At 36.7% G+C, this 18,951-nt stretch overlaps 1 protein-coding gene and 1 pseudogene across 40 annotated transcripts in view; both read right to left on the bottom strand.

Annotated features, from left to right (window-relative positions):
• Pvr (PDGF- and VEGF-receptor related) overlaps window positions 1-18,951 on the bottom strand; it is a 315,628-nt gene that overhangs the window by 86,692 nt on the left and 209,985 nt on the right. The window lies entirely within an intron of this gene.
• LOC141392384 (large ribosomal subunit protein eL21 pseudogene) lies at window positions 3,763-4,221 on the bottom strand (annotated as a pseudogene).

The raw sequence follows: 18,951 nt of genomic DNA, 5'->3' as shown, positions 1-18,951 counted from the left end.
GGTGTTGTATTCAAAACAGAATTCAATGCAAAGAATTTATGGAATTAAACATTTTGACATCTTTAAAAGGATATAAATAATAAAAATTTGCACTTCATGGCCATGAAACGTTGGCCAAATCTCTAGAAATTCTCATTGAAAATAAATTGCCATTTCAACGATGAAATGGAAAAGATGAACTACCAACAAAGTTCATTGGAATAAACAGAACTAAATGCAAATTATGACTTGAGTTATGGAATTTATGCATATTTCAAGTAGATTTTCTGTTCAGCTTTTGCAAGAATTATTTGAGGTCTTATTGTTTGTCGAGAAATGTATAGCAAAGCCACAAAAGTGCTGGTAGTTGGTTGGTTCGGTTTATCCAATGATCAGTGGTTTGTGTTGGTGATGATTCAAATAATCCGCGTATATGATTTGTTTGAAGTTTTTTTTGTTATTGGTTTAGCCCTCAGCACAATTGCTTAACATCTGTATTTATAAAATATAGTCACTCTGCTGCATATTTTTTTACATGATGGAGATGTTGGTTTATAAAATAGTACGTCTGGCAATGTTGCATAAAATTGTCTGTGGTTATAACAGTGTGGTGGAAAAATGTTGAAAGATGATGGAAAAATGAGACAGTTAAACTTAACGTTTTTTAAGGAGTTGGTGTAGTGATAAATCTCTCAATGTGAACTAAATACAGTAATATTGAGTACCTGCTGTTAGTAGGTTAAGTAGATCAGCTGATTAACAGCTGTAGTTCTGCGGATTGTAAGTAAACAAAATCTAGGATTAAGTACCGTTATGTTTAATATATGAGAACTTTGATTCTGAAAATAAAGTCAGAGGTCATACAGAGCCTAAAACGGCATCTACGACCTTAAAACAAATTTCTACAAAACTCCAGTTTTTTGAAAAATATGTTCTTTATTTAATTAAATAAACATTTTAGTTTAGCTAATCGGAGGATGGCCTCAGCTTAGTCTCAGAAAAACAATGAAATTTTTATTCGACTTAGATAACAAATGTTCCATTATACCTATTAAAGTGCGCAAGAGAATTTAACATTTGGAACGAAATTGCTGATACCCCACGTTGGGCGCCATATAGTAGTAGTAGCAATTGTTATTGTAATTCTAGCTTCTAGATTTTAAAATGTATTAAACCCAATCAGATCCATGTTGATGGAAACATTTGCAAACTTATTTTGAATTAAAAAATAAACCCTAGGAAAATTTCTTTGCCGTACTGTACAACCAAACTTATATAAAGGCCAAAAAAAAACTTCTCAATAAGAAATTGTAGATTTTAGCGAATAGACTCATATTGTTTGTATATTAGCAATTCATTTAATTTATATTCAAGTGATTTTTTTTGTAAGTTTGAATTTTCAATTGATTTGCATTCGCCCACAACTGTTCGTTGGTTTGGTTGGCCCAATACAACAGAACACCAAAAATTATGCATTCCTATATTCATTCACCCAGCCATTTTCCACCGGAATCCATGTGCCTCATAGTTAAAAAAGATTTAAGCAATGATATCAATTGAGTTCCTATAAATCTCCCTTCGGTTAACATTGCCAAACACCAGCACCCGCACAAAAAAGCCGCACACATATGGTACACATGGTTGCTTGGATGCTGGTTTCCTAAATTTTTGGATTTCCTCACTTCAATCGCAACAATTTTCTTACATACTCGACAAGTACAACAACAACAGCAACATGACACCCACTTATGAAGTGCCAAAGTGTAAAAATTTGTTTTCTGCTTGGATATCGGAACTGGGTTATCTTTAATCTTTGCATTTGATGAGAAGTTTATACAATAACTACGAAGGAACGTACATATGTTTGTATGTAGCAGCTGTCTGTTTGCTTGTCAGTCTGTGTGTTTTGCATTATTGAAACTCAATTAAAATTCTTCATTCATTGAGAAATAGTTTTCAATTTTATTTTCTATAATTGGTTGACCCAATTTTTACGGAAGATAATTAATTAACATCGGATGTGTGTTGGTGATCTCGATTCTGTTTAGAAATGGGGACAATTTTTATGTGGCAAGAAATTGTGATGTTGTCGGATTTAGTAGTGGAAAGATCATTTGTCGAGTCTTCAATGAAACGGATATCGTTAAACACATCGAGTTACAATGATTATATTGGTCCGACCATATTCTAAAAGTCCCTTCCAGAAACAAATTTTAAAATGGGCATTTGAACTGTAGACTCAAACAAATATGTAAGCAAGAGACCAACATTATCGGAAAGCGTGGTGTCGAAGAGACCTTGTTAAGGAAAGGATGTACTGCTAATAGGATAAATGTTCTGTAACGGGCTACCTCGGTAAGTATGTAAGCAAGTCAATAGAACTGAACACTATTCCAGTTTTATGTTCTGATTTGTGTCGCTCATGAACGAATTAGTTCAAATGAACTATTCCGTGAAATGAACGAACTTAACCATATCCAGCTCATTCGTGTATATCATTCATTTAGATTATTTCGCTCATTTAGCTCCCCTCGTTCATATAGCTCTTTTACTTATTAGGTTAAACGAGTGGAGATGTTTCTTCAGATCATTTTCTGATCTAGTAGTCTAGTAAGTAAGCAAGTCAATGACACTAAATACTGTGCATACTAGCTTTGTGTTCACCATGGATTACAATTGGCTTCACAGGTGCTATATTTCTAACGTACGTCCAAGAAAGGACTATCAGACGATTTTAGATGGCTTGAAATTGATGGAACACTCAGAAATATCGCTATGATTTTTCAAAGGGGTTTATTAGAGTTGTGTCGCTCGTGAAGGAATTAGTTCAAAGGAACGATTCCGGGAAATAAACGAACGGAACCATATCCAGCTAAATGAACGAATAAACCGTATCGTTCATTTAGCTCCTCCCGTTCATAAAGCTCCTCGAACTTATTAGGTTGAACGAGTGAAGATTTTCCTTCAGATTATTTTCAGATCTAGTAGGTAAGCAAGTTAATGAAACTGAAAGTATACCAATTTTGTGTTCTCCATAAACAAAATTGGTTTCAGGGGCGCTAAATTTCCAACGTACGCCCAAGAAAAGACTAAAAGTGGATTGAAATAGATGGAACACTCAGAAGTATCACCATAATTTCCTATGGGCTGTTTTATTAAAGTTGTTTGCCCATAAATGAATTAGTTCAAAGGAACGATTCTGAGAAATGAGCCAACCGAACCATATTCTGTTCATTCGTTTATATCGTTCATTTTCTCCTCACGTTTTTATAGCTTTTCCAGTTTATTATGTTGTGGAAGCATTCAGCAGAAAACAATAGACTAAAATGTAGTATTGAACGAAAATGAAGTGACAAATGAAATTAATTTCCGGGTTCCTTTTGGTGAACGGAATGAACAAAATCGGTCTGAACAATGAAGGAGAGTACCCAATACTAGTTTTTATCATCTCTGAAAATGTGATTTTGTTCTTGTCGGAGATGTACCTCCATTATATTCTGCGTACAATGAGGGTATGGTAATCACTGCGCACTGCCACTGCTGCCGCAAAGGCGTTACCCTAAAGACCATAAATATGACTGATGCCGAGATAATTGAGCGATCACTCATAAAAGTAAACAACAAATTTGCAGATGTGGACCAACTCAACCAATGAACAATAATAATTTTACAAGATCATTTCCATAGAAAAGCATCTGTGGCGATCATCTACAACAGCAGCATGTGTAAAAAACTAAACAAATTTCCCTCTTTAATTCACTCTCAAGATATGTCAAACATAACTTAAGTAATGAATCCATAAGGAATAGGAGCCAATAGTATGGGATCCTCAATTTGTTTAAAGGAATGAGCCTTCTTGGGTTGTTCAGGTTGACCTTTCAAGCTAACCCAGGTACCCTTGGCTTCCTTCAAAAAACGTTCGATTTCCTTGACAAGACCAAGACATCTTTACGGCACTTGGAGTGGTGGACATTTTCAATGCGGACATTGACGCGCTTGGGTAGGATCTTTCAGCGGACACACTTGTTTACAAGCATGGCCTTACCGTTATAGGACTTGTAGAGCATACCCTTTTAAACGCACCGTGGCCCTTGATGTCAACGCCCATATAGGTGGACAATGGGATGGCACCATGCTTGCGGAAGGGACGAGAGAACATGTCTCTGGTGCCGCGACGATAACCCTTGGGGTTAGTCATGATGTTATTGTGTGTAGGTCTCTTTTAGAAAATACCGTCTACGCGGTGTTGTATTCAGAGAATATGGTAATATGTCTGCGAGAAAGGAAGAGATTGGGAAGTTCAGAGGGAGTTTAATCTTGACCCAACCATGAGAAAATGCGACTGTGACTGCGACAATCCAACTACAGTGGCTTCTTTCGTACCGGATTGACCCAAACCCATAGTTTTTCGGTCAGCGGTTGTCAACCCAGCATCATACCTATGCTTCTACATAAGCAACCTATGCTTCTACATAACAACAACAACTTTGACTCCGAATCCGACATCAATCCGAAACAAAAACCACTAACATTGTGGAAATCCCACTTTAGAGGATATCCGCAAGATGGCGGATGAAGCGAGCAAGAGTGTGTCGGGGCTCAACGACGAACGTTTAAGAAGTACCTGGGTGGCTGAACAATAAATAGCAGGATGTTCCCAAAGAGCTTAAAGACACTCCCTAAGATATCCCAAAGAGCAGACCGCTGCAAAACCATCGAGGAAAAGAAAAAGAGCTTCCCACGATCAAGTGTAACGACTGTCCCGAAAATCCTCTGGCAGAGGACGACACAATGATCTCGGACATGAAGAAGGTGAGTCCGATCACTGAATCATTTTAAAATAAATCTTTGAAGTTTCAGAAAAGAAAAAATGGCCGCTGAGACTGGAAAGGAACCGCCACCATCTTAAAACAAAGTGGTCAAAAGGCAAAAAAGGGCTACATTAGGCCACCTGGAAACCACTGAGAAAATGTTTTACGACAAAGAAGTGAAGAACAGTTCAAAACCATCGAAGAAAAAAATACCCTCTCATATTCAAGTTCACCGAGTAAATCTCGTCATGACCCACGCAAAGAAAACTGCTCTGAGAATCCTTCGGCATAGTGCGACATAGTGAACCCGGACATGAAGAAGGTTAGCCCGACGGCTCGATCTTCTGGAAATACTGTGGATTTTTAAAGGAAATCTCAGAGTTTTCAAAAGAGGCAGATGGCCGCGGAGACTGGAAAGGAGCAGACATCAACCTACGTCAAGGTAGCCAAAAGGCAATGCAGTGGCGAACTCTGTTATGTTGTGATCGACACCAGTAGAGGTCCTGCCACGCTACATTAGGACCACCAGGAAACCATTGAGGAAATGGTCAACGACACACTCTTGGATCACATATAACAAGGGTGTGGACCAATAGCAATCATCAGCAGTGAGCTTATGAGGGACCTAGTAATGTATAACTATGGCCCGCATGCGAACTCTCTCGCGCTCTCGCGGAGATATTTAGCAGTACAGTTACTTCTTGGGAATGTGGCAAGTTAAAGCTGGTGAGAAAGGATGAAATTCGTCACCTTACCAAAGCGGCGGTGTACGTCATGGGGTATGGCTGCAAACTCGAGACGCAGTGCATGCTTGGAGTCTTTGGGAAATCTTTCACTGGTCAGTCTAACAAAGACAAAAGGCATGAGGTACTACGTCTCAAATTCATTTCAAAATTAGTACGGGAAGAAACGGCGGGGGCGATGTTGCCAAACAATGTAGACCTAGCACCCAAGGGGGTGCTGCAACCATCAGCAACTCACAAGAAGCCCGTTTACTGTAGGACCTATAATTGGGGTCATCCAGATAAACCTCCATCGGAGTGAAACGGCAACTGTAGCCCTGATGAAGAAAATCTTCTTCTTCTTTATTTGCCTATTCGTCATACGAATGTTGGCGACCATTACAATTACAAAGAAACAATGGATTTTAAATAAAAAAATTCAAATAAATTCATAAATTTTTCACAATATCGGCAAATATGTCTCTGCTTCTGGCAGCACTAAGTAGGTGTCCCACGTCTCGTATTCCAGTTCATTCTTGAATATTTGCAATCCAACTCAATTCCTTTCGGCTTCACGAGTACCCATACCTTCTTTAAACCCAAATTGTGATATGCCCATGTATTTTTCGCATTTTGGATAAATTCTCTTGTGTATTATTCTAAGAAATATTTTTAAAGCATGACTCATTAGACTTATTAGTCTGTAGTCATTGCATGATTTGGCGTAGATTTTCTTGGGTATGGTTACAAATGTTGATTTTAGCCAATCTTGAGGATATATTCCTGTTTCATAAATCGTATTAAAAAGTATTGTTAGTAGCTCAATATTGTTAGAGTCTATAAGTTTTAATATTTCTGATGGAATCTCATCAGGTCCCGGCGATTTTTTGCCCTTAAGTGATGCTATAGCGGACTCTATTTCACTTTCGTTATAGGGGTTCCAGAATGTTGCTCTGAAGCTTTTCGATTTCTTGACACTGCAAATTTAGTTGTTTATTTTTGGCAATTCGGATTTCGGCTTTTATTTCCTTATTGATGTTGTGATACAATTCGTAATTTTGATTTTTATATTTGCGTCGCTCTTCCATTAATTGTAGTATTTCATTTGTCATCCAATCATTTTTATTTGGCTTATTGCTTTTGCCAAGGCTGTTTTCGGAGATTGATTTCATAGTATTTTTGTTCTTTCCCACATGTTTTCCACATCATTTCTATCAACATTAGATAGTTCTTCGTTTATCTTCTCTTTTATACTCGCTTTAATTCGTGGATCTCCTAGCAGTTCCGTGTTTAGCTTTTTCCGAGTCTTTTTCTTGGTAGTAGATAGTTTTATCTTAAGCTTCATTATTAGAAGTATGTATATGATCTGATGGGACATCTGCCCCAGGATATGTTGAGGTTTTTGCTACCGACGAGCTAATGTGCAATCTATTTGATTGCGTACGATGTTTCCTGGTCTATCTTGTGCCGATTTCCAGGTGTATAATCTTCTCGCTGGAAGGCTGAACATCGTGTTTGTCACTTTGAGGTTGAATTCTTGGCAGAACTGAATCAAGCGGTCCCCTCTTTCATTTCGTTCTCCTAGTCCATACGACCCTGTTATACCGGGAACAATCCCACTGCCAATTTTTGAGTTAAAATCACCTTGTACAATAGTAATTTCATGGGGCTTTGTTAGTTTAAACAACTCTTCAATGTTTTTATAAAAAGTTTCTATTTCTTCTTTGCTTTTGTCGGCAGTTGGAGCATATACCTGTATGATATTTATATTTATTGGTTTAGTTTCCAGCTTTACAAGCATAGCTCTGTCAGATTTTGGGATGAATCCCCCTTTAACAAATTTTGCTATATTTTGTTTCAGTATTACTCCAACGCCATTTCTGTGATTTTTTGTAAGATTTCCTAAATAGAACATTTTGGCGTTTCGAGTACATATATCGCCGCTGTCTGGCCACCAGGTTTCACATACGCCAAGAATATCTATATTAAGTCTGTCCATCTCGGATACCGTATTAGCTAATTTTCCAGCTTCATAGAGACTTCGTACATTCCAGGTTCCGATATTTAATTTGGTTTTACCTCCGGGGATTCTTAGCACCCTCGATTGGCCGGAGACTGAGGGCCGTGTGTTATTTGTTGTATTCATTGTATTTGTATGATTTTCTAGGGTTGTTACTTTAGTGGTTTCCCGTTGCCTTCTAAAGGGTTTATAGTTTTCCTTCTTTCATTCAGTCGCTCCTTATGGAGTTCAGACGCTGTTTGCTGCCGCCAATCCTTTGGTCAGACGCTGCCTTTTTTCCTGTTTTTTTGGTTCGCCCCGCATATTTTATTTTTGCGATACCCTCCATATCTGGTGAGCCAGGGACGTACGCAGGATTTCATTTCGGGGGGGCCCAACTTGACCAAAAATCATGAAAATTGAAAATTTTGTGTATCGTTACGTAAAACTATTTTAAAGGGGTTTTAATTGATTTTATGTATATTCAGTATTGCCACAAAGTATATACATTCAGAAGAGAGAGATCACAATATTTTAGATACAAGATTGAAATTCGGAACTGATTATAATATATTAGTCCTTGGATAAACCATATCAGACCACGTTCGGCATAGTGTCCTTACAAAAGTTTTTAACCAAATTCTCCAACAGAAATGAAGCAATAACTATAAAGTCTTTCAAATTAATATTACCCATATAGATGTACGTTTTGGTGTATTCCAGAGTTTCCAACGAAATTAGCTCTTATTTGGCATTTTGGGTTCTACATCCCGCAGCGAATAGCTTTGGAAACATTTTCTATATTCGAGGCTATTAGCATAGTTTTTAAAAATATCGTCAGTAATATGGATTTTGGAAATCATTTTGTTGAGAGAACTTCCATGCAAAAAGTGGTGAAAATAGATCCACGTTCGAACGCAGGGATTGCATTCGTGAAGAGTTTTGCCATAAGATTACATAAAATCATAATTATAAGGTGATTCGGTGAAAAAACCTCACGCACAGAATGATTTTAAAATTTGAATTTATCAAAATTATGGACAATTTTTTGAAGTCACTGTAAGCAGATATACAATTGACAACAAACTTTAGAGTCACATGAGATAATTAAACTGACATAACATTTATTTCTCACTAATTTTCTTCAATTCTGAGAATCGTAAAAATGTCGTTAACGCTTTTATTTAAAGATATAATTTTTTAACAAAAACAAAAAATTTAGAATTTTTTCAAAGTGGTTTGTGCATGACCTTTTTCAATATTTGAATGAAATAAACATTATTATAGTTAATAGTAGGCTTATATTTATTCATTCACTCAACAAAAAATAATTTTTGAAATTTTTTTTTTTTATTTCATACATTTTATCAAAAAATTATATTTTTAAAATCGATTTGTGCGTGAACTTTTTTTATATTTCAATAGAATAAACGATAGCGTAGTGATTATTAGGCAAAAGTTCATTCATCCCTGCTACAGGAAATCATTTTTGAGAAAAAACGTCAAAAAGTCACAACCCTAATATATATGTACATTGTTTGGAGGATATAAACAGTTCGATCTGAACATAACGCCGTTTCTTCTTTATCACACTAACTTCAGTGCCATTAAAAAGGTTTTGTATTGTTGTAAGAAAATAATATTCTTTAAGTGCATAAGAACACCAAAACTTTACTATTTTACCAGAAGTGATAGAGTCCGTGAAAGCCAACTAATAATTCAGAAAATTACATTAGAAAAAGAAGAAAAAATATTAGGAAGCGATGCAATCTACGACTCATAAATTTTGTTTTCTGGAAAACAAGTGGAAAACAGTCGGGTTTGCCTACAGAGATATACCTTCAGTCTGTGTGAGTTGAGTCTTCTATATATAGACAGATCGAATACGGGCTACATAGCCAATTTTTTTCTATAAATTGTATAGCCAAGAAGTTTCAGAATTTGATATGTGCGTAATTTTAGGAAGGTATCTGAAGGAGTGAATCGATATAATCCATATTCGTACCTACTCTAGGTCTGGAAAAAATCGGATTAGACTTTGCTCAAGATTTTAAGAAAATATTTTGAAGTCTGGTGTCCAAAGGAAGTTTGGACAAAATATTGCGAGATCCAAAATTTGGACCAAATCTGTTGATCTGTTTGAGAGTTATAATGGGCACGAGCTAGACAGACGGACGAACTGGGATAAATCGACTCCAAATTGTTTGACGCGTGTTTCGTCAAAACATAAGATTAGTCTAAGAACATTATTTCGATGAGGTACATTTTTATCGTTAGCTTAATGGCTGAGGGTTCAATATCACGGTTCTCTTGAACCAACGTTAAATAAGTGGAGCTTACAACTGGGAAGTTTTTGTGGATTCTGAAACAACAATGTTCATAGATGAGAAAAATCCAAAAACAAGAAAAAATCGCTGGAGGGAATTTTAAATAAGTTCTCATTTTTAGGTTTATTTTTGGTTTTCACGATTTTGCTTAGAAACTACAAGTCCTATCGAAATGGGGCTAAAGAAAATGTTGTAACTTTGAAAATTTGTTTGATTTGTTCCTAGGTTTTACCATTTTTGAGATATAGAAGTTCAGGTCACATTTTTAGGTTTTTTTGTTAGGTTTTCACGATTTGCTTCAAAACAGTAAGTCTTGTCGAAATGGGACTACAGAAAATCGTATAGCTGTGAAAATTCTTTACAAGATTGGGATTCGTAATTTTTTTGTTGTACCATTTTTGAGATATATAAGTTTAAGTTGGGAAATTATAGTCCTGACATATTTTATAAGGAGACGATACAGTGAGTGAATTGTCCAAATTTGAACTTCTATATCTCAGAAATGGTAAAAACTGCGCAAATATCATATAAGAACAATATTGTAGAAAAATTTCACTGCTACAACATTTTCTTTAGTTCCAGTTTGATAGGGCTTGTGGTTTCCCAGCAAAACCGTCAAAATCAAAAAACCCTAAAAATGCAATTTTTTGTTGTTTTTCATTTTCTCATCTAAGCTTCTTTCATTTAAAGATGGTTTAAGAGCACCGCAATATACAATACAAATAACCGCAGATTTTAATACAATACCATATAACGAAAGTTTGAGTTTGGAAAAAATTCAGATGGGCACGCTATATATAGCAGATATTATCACTTTACAACAAAACATTTTTCTACATAATTTTATTCCACTGTTTTCTAACTGCTTTTCGAGATATACTCCACGGAAAACCCTTGATATGTCGTACATATTGTCCAATAGACATTTCATTTTATGTACTTCTAATCCGCACAATACTGAATTTGTAAATGTTTTGAATACAAAATGAGTTTAAAGCCTCAAGAGCTTTATATTCATTACAGAATTCCAAAACACTGGCATGGCATAAAGAAGGAATTCAGTTTTACTGGAAGTTTCACTAAAAAGAGTATTCAAACAAAAAAAATTTAAATATTTCTTAGACAACTTGATGACAAAGTACATTTTCAGTACAGAACTTTCAGAACAATATCAGTTTTCATTTGAAATTTTAAAAACAAAATTTATTTAAGAGAAAAATCGTAATCATTTGTTAAAGTAGCTCAAAAAATTGTAGTCGACCAAACCATTTCGGGGGGGGGCCCGGGCCCCCAGTGCCCCCCCCCCCCAGCGTACGTCCCTGTGGTGAGCGTTCTCCTATCCACCACCTGGGGAGGCGTGCGATGGGAGAAAAAAATGGGGAAAAATAACTCCACACGGAAGAAGAAAATCAATAAAGGTAAAATACAATGAGAGTATGTGAGTATGGCGTACTGGAAGAATTTTCGTCTTCTCATGAAGTTGGTCAACTGATGACATGTAAAGCCAATTTGTTCCTCGGCCTTTTGACAAGTTTTAATACTATTCCATAGCGTTGCACTTGTATTCGCGGACCAGACTGACACTGTATAGCTTAGGACAGTGCGAGATGTCGCATTATATATATATGGTCAACAACGTTTATTTGTAATTTCGGAAAAGTGCAGTTAAGGACCTGATCTCGAATCGTTTTGTTTTTTTGCAACAGGTTGGAGCCCTTTAACCTCTACGGCCACCATGTGTAGTGGCTGGTGCGCAAAACAATATTCAAACAGGATACTGCGTTGGTCCAAATTTTGATATCGTAATACTTATGCAAACCTTAGATAAAATTCGAAGATGGTATCGGTCCACTAATTCAGGAAACTCCCCCCAAAAAAGTTAAAATTGTTAAACTGGTATGTGCGATATCTCTTAAACGGAACAACCGATTTCCAAACTTCGAATCTCATAATATTTTGTCCAAACTTAGTTTAAATTCGAAAATGGGCCATATCGGTCCACTTCTTAGGGTACCTTCTGCACAAAAGTGCACAATTTTTCTTTATGTGAAGTTTAACATCTGTTTGAGGATTCTTCGGAAATGTTTACTGAAGGTACGCGTCGTGGTCCTGTTTACAGCGATATTATGTTTTTCGTCAGCAAGTCCATGCTTCCTGACATAATAATAGAAAAGCTCAACTGAAATGTCTGGAGGGTGCGATATCTATCGAAAGAAATTTCCCCCAAATGGACTACATATGAACACGTACCTTCTTCGCAATACTATTGAGCTTTAATTCAAATCCATATTTTTGTTGGCAAGTTCGCACTTCCAAAGTGGACCACAGAATTCCGAAAACCCCCTAAATATGATATTTTAATTAATAAATTAAAGTTGAATTAATAAAATATTAAAACAACGACTATGGGATTGAGCCTGACTATTTTGAAAAACAAAATAGAAGTCGTCATCCCAAATAAAAAAACGACAACCCTCCTTTGAAAAACAAAAGAAAAGGATTTTTGTTGTGTATCCGGCATTCGATCTGCCTATAGATGTATCTTTCAATTCGCACAGGCTTAAGGCGAGAACACAATGGACTTTTGTTGCTTAATTTTTCCGCCTAGCTTCAAAGCGCAAAAGTGAAAGTGTACTGTTTTCAATAAGACAGACCACAACGAAGCGAGGCTTAAGGCCACAAAGTTTAAAATTGTTGAACTTTTGAATTCTTCGACTGGCTTCATTTTTGACATTTCGTTTCGATATTAAATTTGATATAAACACGTGTTCAATATGAAAAATAGAATTTGGCTGTATTTTTTATGTTCGCTACTAATTATTTACGAACAATTCATATTAAAAAATTGAATTTTTTTAATTATGTTTATAGCGCCCATGAGTTTTACGCTTCGATGTGTGACACTAAGAAATAATCGGCCTAGTGAAGAAATAAGCTAAGTAGGAAAATTATGCTAAGAGCTGACTGTGTTCTCACCTTTAGGGTATATCTCTGCCAGCAAAGCCGACTGATACTTGTTTACTTGTTGTTCCTGAATTCCACATACTACTCGTGCCTACACATATAATTGATACTTCAAACTTTACCGGAGGGTAGTTTGCTTAATGTACTCAAACAATCTGGATGCTTTTGTGTGGATATGACCTGTTTTTTTTTCTGTTGCTGTGCTGCTTACGGAACCCATGCCGATGAACGGCAACCGGTTAACAATTTCTGGGGAGGAGTAAAATCTCAAGAGTCTTTACTACGGATGACAATAGCGAAATCGGTCAGCGGGACCATCCTAACCATCTTCCAGACTTCGGGCACGAGGTGGGTGGCTAACGACAAGTTGAGAACTTTGGTGAGAAACTCAACTCACAGCTCATCCAGCAGTTGCAAATATTGTGTTTATACCTGGTGTAAGGTGGAATGTTATCTGAGAGAACCTATTTTGTCGATACCAGGTTCAGGATAATTTTAAAATTTGGAAACATTGATATCATATAAAATATGTAAGTGACATATCTAGGAAGGAAGTATGTGTTGGTGTAAAATCCATTAAAAAAGTCTTAGAAAACTTAAAAAACACGTACAAATGTTAAAAAACTCCCAACAAACATATACTGCTGTAAGTGTATATTATTCGAAATGAGACGAAAGATATTGTCTCTTCTCTTTTTATACTCTCAGCCTTTAGGCTAGGATACGACCAAAAATGTGCCTCATCGAAATAACGGTTTTAGACCCCAAGTATGTTTGGACGAAATTAGTTTTAGACAATTTGGGGTAGATTTAGCCATGTCCGTCCGCCCGTCTGTCTGTCTGGAGCGCACGATAGCTCTCGAACGGATCAACCGATTTGAACCAAATTTTGGCTATCGTAATATTTTGTCCAAACTTAGTTTAAGGTCGATGATAGGCCATTTCGGTCCACTCCTTCGGATACCTTCCCTACAAAAGTTCAAAAATGTGCTGTAAATGGTGTGAGAGATAACTCTCGAAGGGATCAATCGATTTGGTCCAAACTGTGCACATCGTATTGCTTCTTCCAGATATAGAACGGGTTCGAGTATGGACTATATCGTTCCACACCTTCCGATACCTCCCACACAAAATTCGGATAAAATGAAGTTTAGGAGCTCCTCTCGGATTGTTTTGATTTTTTTTCAGTAGGTTGTCCTTGCGGCTTTCTTTACGACGATACAATTTTTTTCTTGCGCAAGTCCATACTTCCTGAGATATTGGCCTAAAAGTTCCAAGAAACCCTGACGGCACCAATCATATTGCAAATCCGCAAGATAATTCTAGCAGAGTTTCTGATAGTGCGGACTTTGCACATCGTATTTTTTCATCCAATCATGTATCAGGTTGGAATATGGACTATATCGGTTTACTCCTTCGGGTACCACCCACACAAAATTCGGAAAAAGTGAACTTTAGAAGCTCCTCCCGCATCTTTTTGATTCTTTTTTTCAGTAGGTTATTCTAGCGGGCTCATTTACAACGGTACAATATTTTTCCGGAGTATGTCAGTATTTCATGAGGTAATGACCCAAAAATTCCAAAACCCCGCCGGTACATACTATTGTGTAAGATAACTTTAAAACATTTTCAAAATTTTTTTCCAAACTTAGTTTAAGGTAATTTATTATTTCGAGTCCTTTATAAAGAAGTTTGGTTACTAAAAATGTTTGATATATGTTAATGATTTGGTATAGCCACCTACAGATGTTAAACCAAACTCATGATATAAAACAAGTGAGCCAAGGCTATAGTCGGGTCGGGGCCGACTATGTGATACCCTACACCACTTCCCCTGTGCATAAGCTTTTGACTGGTAAAATTCAAAATATTAAAATTGGGATAGCTTAGCGCCTTTGCTCTGAATGTCTTCATTAATACAGGTCAATTTTATTGAAACGCGTTTAAGTGCATCGTCAGAATAACTCAAATAAAAAAAAGTAACTCAATAAATATTTGGCCACATACGCCAACATGCTTTACATCATTGTAACGATGGGATTTTCTACTTTCATAGTCGGACTTTGCTTTTGGAAGGTCCCCAACCAATGCTGTGCTATTCGTCATTATTATTAAAATCACAAAAATGAGAAGTTGTGTTTTAATAGCGGCTATTGCGTTATCTTCATTGTTTTACCACCTACGACAACCTACATTACATCGTTGCGAAGGTGATATTTTCTACTTCCATCAGCAGGTTTTGCTTTTGATATTACCCTTATAGAAGCGGAAATATTCGCTTTGAAATAAAACGTTGACTTTTCTCCAAATAAGTTGGTTGCCCATTCCGACCTCTGAATATTATCCGACCACCAAAATCAATACGTTTCTTCCCCTGTAGGACTCCCATTAACCCCCAAAATTTCGTGACGATCCGATCAAAATTGCGACCTGTAGCGTGATTACAAAGAAATGGAAAAATGGGATGTATTAACGACTATTGCGATATCTCCGTTATTTGGCCACCTACGCCAACCTACTTTGCATCATGATTGATGGGATTTTCTACTTTCATAGCCAGACTTTGTTTTGGGAAGGTCCCCAACCAAAGCTGTCATATTCGTCATTATTAGTAAAATCGCAAAAATGAAAAGTTGTGTTCTATTAGCGGCTATCGCGATATCTTCGTTGTTTGACCACCTACAACAACGTACTTTACATCGTTGCAAAGGCGATATTTTCTACTTTCATTAGCAGGTTCTGCTTTTGGCATATCCCCTATAAAAGCTGAGATATTCGGTTTGGAAAAAAACATTGTCTTTTTCTCCAAAAAAGTTTTTTGACCATTCGGACCTCTAAATATTATTCGACCTTCACCAAAATAAATAGGCTTTTTCCCCTGCGGGACCCCCATTAACACCCAAAATTTGGTGACGATCCGATCAAAATTACGACCTGTAGCGTGATTTATTTAAAAGTGGAAAAATGAGATGTATTAACGACTATTGCGATATCTCCGTTATTTGGCCACCTACGCTAACCTACTTTGCATCATTGTAAAGACAGGATTTTCTACTTTCATAGCCACGTTTTGTTTTTGGAAAGTATCCAACAGTAGCTGTGTTATTCGTCATTAGAATTAAAATCGAATAAATGAAAAGTTGGGTTCTATAAGCGACTATTGCGATATCTTCGTTGTTTGACCACCTACGACAACCTACCATACATCGCTGTAAAGGTGACATTTTCTGCTTTCATTAGCAGGCCTTGCCTTTAATATACCCCTTATAGATACGGAGATATTCGCTTTGAAATAAAACGTTGACTTTTTCCGAAAATAAGTTTTTTGCCCATTCCGACCCCTGAATGTTATCCGACCATCACCAAAATCAATAGGCTTCTTCCCCTCCGGGACCCTCATCAACGTCCAAAATTTGGTGACGATCCGATCAAAATTGCGACCTGTAGCGTGATTACAAGGTTTAGATGGACAGACGGACAGACGGACGGACGGACACACATAGCCAGATCGACTCAGTTCGTCGAGACATTCATTTTGGTATATATAAGTATGGGTCTACGACCATTATTTCGATGCGTTACAAACTTTTTGGCCAAAACCAACTTATAATACCCTCCCCACATAGTGGTGTAGGGTATAATCAATGTATTTTATAGACGGCATAATTATTGTGTTTGGTTTTGCTGTTGTTTTTTTTTTTTTTTTTGGTCAGTGGCTGAGGGTATATCTTCGTCAGCACAGCTGACCGATACTTTTTTACTTGTTTTAATCTAACTTCAACTTCTCTGTTAGTTTCTCAAGTTGACTACCTTCCTTCTTATATTTCTACTCTGTACATTTTATGAAAGAACTTACACTTTCCGTTTTATTTTCGTTTATCTTGTAAATTTTTATTGCCAAATTTCCTGCTAAGCAACCTTAATTTAACCTCAACTACACATATATCCCCAATGAATTGACCCATTTTTCCACAGAGTTGCTGTTGTCATTTGTCACCATATAACATCTGTATGTGTGTATGTTGTACATTTTTGCAGCCATTTAATGATAAATACGGTTCAATTAATTTCGATATAAAAGTGATATTGTTTTGTTCGACCACCACTTCCTAAGTCACTCCCTGCCGACCATATCACCACACTGAGTCAAAATGAGACTCAGAGTTAGAGTTGATGATGAAGAGCCTAACATGGTTGAGTGATGTGAAGGCGTATGTTATATAATTTCTATGAAAAAAAAAATGGAAGAACAACAACCTATACAACAAACGAATTTACGACATACAAAATGTAATTCTTTTATTTTTTTATGTCACATTGTTTTATTGTGTTTAATAACAATTACATAAACAACGCTAAATAAGGGCCCGATAACAGAGAGCGAGACCGGCGACAACAAATCCATTGGAGAAAATATGAAGAACGGAAAATAAACTTTAATATTATTTGTTGTTGTTTCTGACGATGTAATGTTATTGTAGAGATGTCAAAAGGGAAATTTGGTATTTGAATGTGGTGGGATTATTTTCAATATTTTGTTAAAATAGAAGACAGATGTAGCGGCATTTTAGAACTTGTACGTCTTACTGATACGGTGATAAATTTGAGCCATGATATCGAATGTCATACGTCGAATTTTACAAAAAGTTACTAAATATATTATCATTTTATCTTCGTGTGTTTCCTTCTACCTGTAGTGGAACAACTCTTTGAATTTTCAAATCTAAAAATATTTTTTTTTTCAAATCACGTTTTCCAGGATTTTATTTATGAGCATGGAAACTTTTTCAAAATCTATGACTTTACCCATGATGCAATAACAAGGTGATATTGTAAGCCCAGCTGTAAGCCCTACACTTCATACCGTTCGAGAAAATTGGGAAAAAACTTTTCCCTAAAACAAAACTCCCTCAATATTTTGTGATTGACATCCCTATTTATTGTGTTTCAAATGAAACTAGAACGCCATTCAATCGGGAATGTCGGGCCAGACAAGAATGTATTGTATTACTATTGGTTATGTACATACATATATGTATGATACAATGATACGTTGACACAGTAACCCCATAACCAAAACATGGAAATTAGAATCCGTTACAGATCAACGGCAAAGAACTTTGTTGAGTACAGATGAAAGAAGTACTGACCACACCCATTGTTGAATTTCGTTGGCTGTTTGTTGCGAATGATTAAAATTAACAGTTTATAAGATTTTTTAATGCACCACAAAGTTGTTTTCAATTGAAACCTTTTTTGGAAGATAACACTTCTTAGTTCCAATCCCTGGAAATGGATCACATTTCCAATTGAGGTAATAATCATCATAAGCAGTCCGCCTGATATCTTGACCTTTAAACACCGTACTTTTAACACTCATGGGAAAGCAAATTTGCCTAGTTTCAGAGAATTCTCCAATGAAAGCTTCAGAGAAATGCTCAACCCTTCTGATGCTTTGGCAGCGTTTCGTATAGTTTCGTCGAACCAATACTAGTGGCCCAGAGTTAGGGAGCTGTCACTGGAAGTTAAACGGGTGGTCGGTGGCCACAACTGAAAGCCAAAACAAGTGAATTGTAGACAACAATTAAGTCACTCTCGTACTCTGAAAAGAAGGAAATAGGACCGCAGTCACGTTACATTGACTGATCCGAAGAGGTTCGAAATTTATTTTAATCGATAATTTGTGAAGCACCCCGGCTAAAGTACGGCGTCGCATTATATTTCTTCCCACCAAGGAGGAATAACAAGAATTTACAATGGATGATGTTGCGAATGCCATCAGGAACGCTAAATAATCCAAAGCGTTAGGCCCTGACGCATCTCCGTGGTAATGCTGAAACAGCTGGATGAGCTTGAGTATCTTGGGAAAGTTCTCAATCTATCGCAAGCTACCCACTTCGCGCCCGAATTCTGGAAAATGGAAGGGGCGGTCCCTAGCTAAAACTTTATTCTTAGCTTAGCTAGCTTTATTCCTCCCCAGCATCAGAAATAGCTATCCAGTTGCCGAGCATCAGCATGGTTTCAAGGACTCAACCAAAATAAGCATTGAGCATCAAAACCCTTTGATACGGTTAAGCACTCCACACTGTTCGAGCACATACCCTCCGACCAACTTTAAAATGTTGGATAAACAATTACAGTTGTAGACG

Source organism: Musca autumnalis, unplaced genomic scaffold (genome assembly GCF_047663935.1).
Source record: "Musca autumnalis isolate F117 unplaced genomic scaffold, ASM4766393v1 scaffold_2, whole genome shotgun sequence".
In the NCBI taxonomy this organism is placed as follows: domain Eukaryota; kingdom Metazoa; phylum Arthropoda; class Insecta; order Diptera; family Muscidae; genus Musca; species Musca autumnalis.
Note: the sequence above shows the minus strand (reverse complement) of the source record. Positions and strands in the feature narration are given on the sequence as shown.